At 38.8% G+C, this 7,457-nt stretch overlaps 1 pseudogene; it reads right to left on the bottom strand.

Annotated features, from left to right (window-relative positions):
• Positions 1 to 3,733: 3,733 nt before the first annotated feature.
• Positions 3,734 to 5,093, bottom strand: LOC101575920 (annotated as a pseudogene).
• Between the last annotated feature and the right edge of the window lie 2,364 nt (positions 5,094 to 7,457).

Raw genomic sequence — 7,457 nt, forward strand, 5'->3', positions numbered from 1 at the left:
CATGCCTGGAACAGTTCCCAAAGCCTTTCACATGGTCTTCTCTGGAGAACTCTAGCTGGTTTTCAACAGGAAAAAAAAAAAAAGAGAGAAAAGTTATGAGAAATTAATAACAGAAAGAGAGAAGAAAAAAATGAGAACAGAAGGCAAAAAAATCAAGCATTAACTGCTTCTGTCTGTAGACCAGCAGAAATACACAATACAATTATCCAAGCCATTCTGCATACGTATATAGATATGTCTCTTTCTCCCATTTTCTCTCCTGTCCTTTGTCTCCTCTCAGTAATTCTTTCCTTTAGATAGATTCATTCCCTTTTCACAATATCTCTTCTACCCTTCAAATTTTATTTACTTTTTCAGGTTCTTACACCAAAGAGACAATCTGATGTTTACACATGCAGGTATGATTTATTTCAAATAAGACAATGGTCTCTAGTTGCATCCATTCACTGATAAAGGCCTCAAATTTATCCTTTTTAATAGTTGAATTATACTCCATTGTATAAAAATATCACATCTTCTTTTTCTATTCCTCAGTTGATGGGCATTTGGGTAGCAGTGCCCTGTATTAAGGACCCTGGAGTCTCTGTGAAACTTGATCCTTTTATTCATCTGTGTGTGTATGTGTGTGTGTGTGTGTGTGTGTGTGTGTGTGTGTGTGTGTATGCAGTGTTTCTGTACATGGGCAGGTTTTTAAAAAATCATTGGCTCTTATGTTTTCTCTAGATGTCCTCTCAGAGCTTCATATCATTATGGGGAGGGGGTAGCTTGTAGCTGAATCTAGAGCATGTGATGGATTTGCAGTGTAATAATGCTGGGCCTGCTGACTCAGTCTACTGATTGGACTGTCACCGCCCCAATCCTGGCAGACTCCATATCATGTAAAGGACAGAAAGGGCTTGTCTTGTTCTCTTGCTTGTTGTCCTGCTGTCTCCCTCTGCCATGAACTGTTGCCCCTCTGCCATGTGCCACCCTGCCTTGGAGCCAGTGAATTTTGTGGACAGAAACTATGAATTAAACAGTTTTCCAAATTTAAGTTGTGGGTATTGAGTATTTCGCCTCAGCAATGAGAAAAGTAAGACATTGGCCATTGGTGATCAACTTCACCTTCAACTCCTGTCCCTTTCCTCGCTAGAGGTCAGGCAGTGGGGATGAAAGCTCAACCCTCTGGGAGCAAGGTTGGCTCCCTTTGCAACCAGACCCCAATCTGAGGTTAGAGCTTTCCATACAGGCTGAAGGAAAGTTGGACACACACGCATTTTTTCCTTGTTTTTGATGTGGGGAATTTTAAGTCTGCCGCTCCTACATATATTAACCCTGAGCTTTGAATAAATACTTTTAGTCATTTATGATATTCCCTTCTAATCTTGTTTTATGGCATTGTATTTATACTTCTTTTTAAAGTTACAATTGGCCAAATGCTTTTCCTTCATCTATTGAGAAGACGTACAGCTCTCACTCTCTATTCTATTTGTACCATTTTGTTTTTAATAAGATGCATGTATAGTCTTTGTCCATATTATTATCACATAGCTCTTAAAACCCTTGGAACTTTCAAAGAAGTGTATTTTGTGTGCTACTATATGGCTGATGGCTGGAGCTTCCTGAGCAGCCTCAGAATGGGGTCTGGAAGGGCCAGCAAGTTTGCTCAGTAGATTAAATGCCTGCTTTGGCAAGTGCAGGGACCACGGTTTGATCCTCACACTGAGCCAGCAACCAAGTCCAGGCATAGTGGTGCACCCTTGTAATCCCAGTGCTGGGGAGGCTGAAAACAGAAGGATCACTATGCATCTGAGCTGCATAGTGAGACCCTGTGCCAAATACATAAATGGAAAAAAGAAAGAATGGTGTCTGGAAAATAAATAAAATATATTTTGATAGGAAAGGAAGAGTTAAAACTACCTCTGTTTGCTGATTACATGCCTGAAGATCTTAGAGAAAATTATAGGGAAATTATTAGAGCCAATTATCAAGTTTAGAAACAGGTAAGGATATAAGATCACTGTACACATTCCATTGCAATTTTATATATTAGTAATGAGCAGTCCAGAAAATGAACTTCAGGAAACAGTCCCATGCATAATAGTACTTAAAAAGAATGCAATACTTTAAGTGTAGTTTTAATAAAACAAGTAAAAAGTTAAAATATTTTTGAATGAGGTTGACAAAGATCTCAATAAGTGGAAAGATATTTTATATGCTTGACTCAAAAGATATTTTATGTCTTAGATCAGAATATTTTCAAAGTTTAGCTGCACACTCAACACAATTTTTATTAAAATACTGACTGGTTGTTTTTCTTCAGAGATCAACAAAGTGATTTTATAATTCATATGTCAGTGCACAGAACTCAGGATATGCAAAAGAATCTTGAAAAGGCACCAGGTTGTACAGTTCACATTTCTTATTTTGAAAAGTTGCTACAAAACAACATCAACACATCCTACTCAGAAAGGAAAGAACAACTGGGATGGGGGAAATGAGGAAAGAAGGAAGGAATGTATAGGAGGAATATATAAAAAATGGCTAAGATAATCCTACTACTAATTTCTATTAGTTGTATAAAAGGAACAGTTAGTGTTTATATTGCTTGATCAGTTTTACGTGCCTCTATCTGGTGATCTGACCAACTACTTTGAAGATAACAATGTGCAATATAATAACCATTGTTAATTTCCTGTCATCTTGTCATTTTTATTGTTATAAAATTTGCTTTAAAATTTAAAAAAATCCTAAGAACAAATAAATAGCTTAATAGAATGGAACTGAGAATCCAGAAATAAACTCTTACATTTATGATCAGCTGATTTTATGAGTGCCAAAACAGTTCATCATGAAAGAGATTAGTCTTTTTTTTTAAAGGTTTAAAATGTACTTTAATAAGTTGATGCTGTATTACTGTTCCATTTCTCAGAAAAACTCCAAATTTAAGGTATCAGGGATAAATCAAACATGGTGCACCAATGAAAAATTCACAGCATAATTATCTAAGATAGGCAAGGCTAAGAGCTGCTGTCAGAACTTCAGCATACAGCAACCCTATTCCCAAGATCGTACTCTAAGCCTATCAAGAAAAGCTGTGAACAGCAACATAAACACAAAAATGTCATTTCTTGAATGTCCTTACCAAGAGAAAGATGGAGACAAGTTAACACAAGATTTTTTTAAAAAGTTATACTAAAATGAAAATCTCTAAGAGAAAATGTCTTTAGTACATGAAAGGGTAATCTATGGGATAGAACAGAAGCATACCTATGCTGTGTGTCGCCTCTGTGGACATTTGCCTGAACTCTCACCTGGGAGCAAATGAGCAATGGGGCTAAGGTCACTGGGAGATGTTTGATTTTTGTGGTGTACATGGCAGTGTCTCTGGGCATGAGAGCTGTAGAAAGCAAATAAAACACAGTGGACCAAAAAACCCCTGGAATGCTCAAGATCAATGGGACTCTAAGGATTCATCCTGTCATGGTTCACCCAAGCCTTCAATAATTCATTATATTAGAAATTTCGGGAATGCATCACACAGAACCAATTAAACAAATCACACAGAATTTGTTAAATATCACTCCTCCCTTGCCCTCTGCCCTCAGCATACTCCATTAGAGTAGTATATGTAGGGAAAACCTCACTATTGGGTGCAATCTCTAACCCTTTTTTAAGGTAGAATTCTGTGTAGTCCTACAGGGTTCCTTCTTTTATGGGTTTCAGGAAACTAGACACTGCAGCTTTATTAGTATCAGTGACATTTGTTTGGAGCATATTCAGCTCCAGGAGCTGCATGGTTGAAAGCAGGGGGTGTTCCACCAATTGCCCCAATTCCTTCCATCGTAGCAGCCTTGCCAAAGTGTTCACTTGTTGGTGGCATCAATCCCAACTTTCCATCAGGCATCACAGGGGCAGGTCCTGGAGGAGCTGGGGTACCAGCTGGCACCGGAGCAGGGGGCATGGTGCCCCTGTTGCTTATGCCCATAGCACCTTCCATAGCCATCTGACCCATCCGTATCTCATGTTCTCGTGCATCAGGGAAAGTTCCTTTGAACCCTTCCTGCTGTTGCCGCATCATCACTTCTTGTTGCCGCCACATTTCCTCTTCTCGGTGCCTACTCTCCTCTTCTTGCCTGAGCTCCAGTTGCTTTTGTTTTTGGACCTCTTGGTTATGAAGCTCTTCCATTCTCCAAAGTTCTTAGCGTCTCATCAAATCCTGCCTCATCAGCATAACCTGGTGCTCATGGTGAGCAGCCTCCATCTCCATCTCCAGCTTCTCATGGGCTTCCTTGATGTTGTGGTCCACTTAATCCTGCTGCTGCTTCCGCATCTCAATAAGTGCCTTCAAGTGCGTGGCATATTCCTATACAAAGGAGCCAAGCTGTGCAAATTGAGGTGGCTGCTCTCACTCCTTGTGAAATTGCTGGTTATTTATAACAAGCTTTTCTGGAAGTCTTTCTTCATCATCTAACTGGTCCACAGGCTCCATAGTCACAGGCCAAAGAAATGTGGTTAGCAGGAAAGACCTTTCACTGCATCTGTCCAGAACTTTCCGTGCAGCTGTCTTCCCTGAGAACTCAAAATGCCTTTTCCTGAGGGTCTTTCTCGAGCGTCCACAATGACTACAGCCCTTTCCACCCGGCCAAACACAGGAAAGGCTTCTTCCAGTAGTTCATTGGACACGTACTGAGGAAGGTTTCGGACTGTAAGGGATGCACTATGGCAGGCAGAGCGCATGCGCAGTTGTTTTTCACGGATAGGCGTATTATCCAGTTCCACTTTGGCAATCTCTACAAGGGTTTGTGTTTCCAAGCAGATAAAACTAAAGCCTTTATTCGTATGAACGAAAACTTCTCCAGCTTTCCCATATTTCTCAAATAGTTTCCTCATTTCCTCCTCAATGATATCAGGGGGAAGGTTGCCCACAAAGAGGCGGCTATGTTAGGTAAATGTCTTCTCTCCTGGTTTCCTAAAATTCTTCAGGTCAATAGTCAAACCTTCGTTTTGGCTACTGGCCTGTTGCCCATTTGCAGCGGCTGCTGCTAGTGGTGATGCTGATGATGCTTCCTTGGAGTCTGGTTCTGCTTCTCTAAGGTCTTATTGCTCTACATTTTTATACCCTCAACTTGACTGAAGACAGCAAATTGCCTCCAGTCCTAACTTCGACTTCGCCAATATCAACAGTTGTCTCCACAGAGTAACGGCGACGTTACCCAGGGTCCACCATCCTGAGAAAAAAAGCGAGAACAGTCTTTTTTTTTTTCTTTTAAGTATTTAGTACAGGGTTTACAGGGTCTCACTACTCAGATTGGACTCATAATGATCCTCCTGTGTTTAGCCTCCCAAGCGCTGGGATTACAGGTGCGTGTTGCCCAGTCTCAATGCGCCCTGAAGGCAAGGTGGGCACGGCATGCCAGGGATCACATCCTGGTCCCTGCTTCTGCCTGAGCAGATGCTTTAATCCCCTGAGCTATCTGGAAGGCATAGTGAGAACAGTCTTTTAAAAAATTGTGCTGAGATAATTGTAACTTTACATACAGAACAATCAATTTGGGCCTAGGGTTCGTGGCATGCAGACAGTTAAATCAAAATGTATTTTAGACATAAATATACCAGCTAACAATCTTCTGAGAAAATTATGACTAAAATTTATTTCATTTATGAGTATGGTCTCTAGTTGCATCCACTTACTTATAAAAGCCTTGACTTTATCTTTTTAATAGCTGAGTAATATGCCATTTTGTAAAAATACCATCTCTTTTTTATCCATTCCTCAGGCAATGAGCATTTAGGCTATCTCTAAGATTTAGTTATGACAAATTGTGTTGCTACAAACATAGGTGCACATCTATGTTATGTATGATATTTTCAGTTCTTTTGGAAACACACCCAGCCCCACATGTGCAAACATTGTATTGTCTCTCTAGTGTAAGAACATGAAAGAGTAAATAAAATCTGAATGTTATAATAGATATGGTGAAAGGGAAAGAAACCGTTCAATGGGAAGAAAGTACTGGGTTTAGGGAGAGGAGAAAAGAAAGAAAAAAGAAAAAAAAGAAATACATCGTATGGCTTAGATAATTGTACTGCTGATTTCTGTTGGTCTATTGAAAGAAGCAGCTAATATTCAAATGTTTTCCTCTCTCCTTGTTAATTTTTTATAATTTTTGACCAAGTTTGCATGGTTATATCTGGTAACCATAATTAATTGAAGACAACAATAGGTAATATAACAACCATTGTTGAATTCTTATCATTTCATTCAGTGAAAATCTGGTTTTTTTTTTTTTACTATTTTTAAATGTTCTTTAAAACAGTAAAAAGGATAAAAAAAACATGACTTTGGGTTGTACAATGGGTCTTAGACTAACAAAGCACAGAAGACAAAAAAAAAGATAATCTGGAACTACGTAAGAATTAAAAACTTTTGTGTTGTAAATAAATACCTTTAGGAAAATAAAAAATACAACCCACAGAATGCTAGAAAATATTGTAAATGATGTATTTGATAAGGATTGGAATCCAAAATATACAAAGTATTCTTACACCAAATTATTAAAAAGACAACCTAATGTGAATAGTCATTTTTCCAAAAAAATTGATATAGACATGGTCAATAAGCTCCTTTCTCATTTAAAGTGGAGGGGGAACCATCCTGAGTTCTTCCAATAGTAATAACCTTTCAGAGGCCTGAGGAATCATCCGATTTAGGTTTATGACCTGTTCAGTAAGAACCTTGAACAGAGATTGAGAATGTGAGATTTCATTATTTTAAAAATTCTTTTTTATTTATTTATGCATTTGGTATCAGTCTTCCTACACAGCTCTGGCTCATAGTGATCCTCTTGTCTAAGCCTGCCCACCTCTGGGATTACATCCATATGCCATCACTCCTGGACTCGGTGCCAACTCAGCGTGCCAGGGCAGAGCAGAACAGTATGTGGTACCAGGGATCAGTATGGTTCCTCGAGCTTGCCAGGAAGGCTCTTAGGCACCAAGCTATCGTCCTTGCCTGCAGATGTGCTATTTTAGATGAAATGGACCCAACTCCTAGTCTTGTTGGATTTGTTAATGGAAATGTTAACTACGTTTTCTGTTATCAAATATCTCCTAAGCATTTTGTGTGTCAGGCATTTTCCCTAGTAGTGTGATCATTTTATCTAATTTTGCCATCAGTGATAATACTGTCAGGTATTACAAGTGTTGTCTGATTTCATTACTAAGAAATTTTGAGTACGTAAAGATAAGAACTTGCTCAAGATGACACAGTAAGTGCTGGAGCCATACATCAAAGCAAAGAGAAACAAAGTAAAATTTATCTCCCAACACCACCTCAACATTTCCCCCAAAATAAAGAAAATAATGGAATCAAGTTCACAGAACTGTGAGATCTGGATGAAGGGGAACTTATATAAAATGGATGGCACAGGAAAATTTGGAAAATTTTATTTTTTATTTAAATTTATTTGTGTGTG

The sequence above is a fragment of the Octodon degus genome, unplaced genomic scaffold (genome assembly GCF_000260255.1).
Source record: "Octodon degus isolate 3935 unplaced genomic scaffold, OctDeg1.0 scaffold00191, whole genome shotgun sequence".
Lineage (NCBI taxonomy): Eukaryota > Metazoa > Chordata > Mammalia > Rodentia > Octodontidae > Octodon > Octodon degus.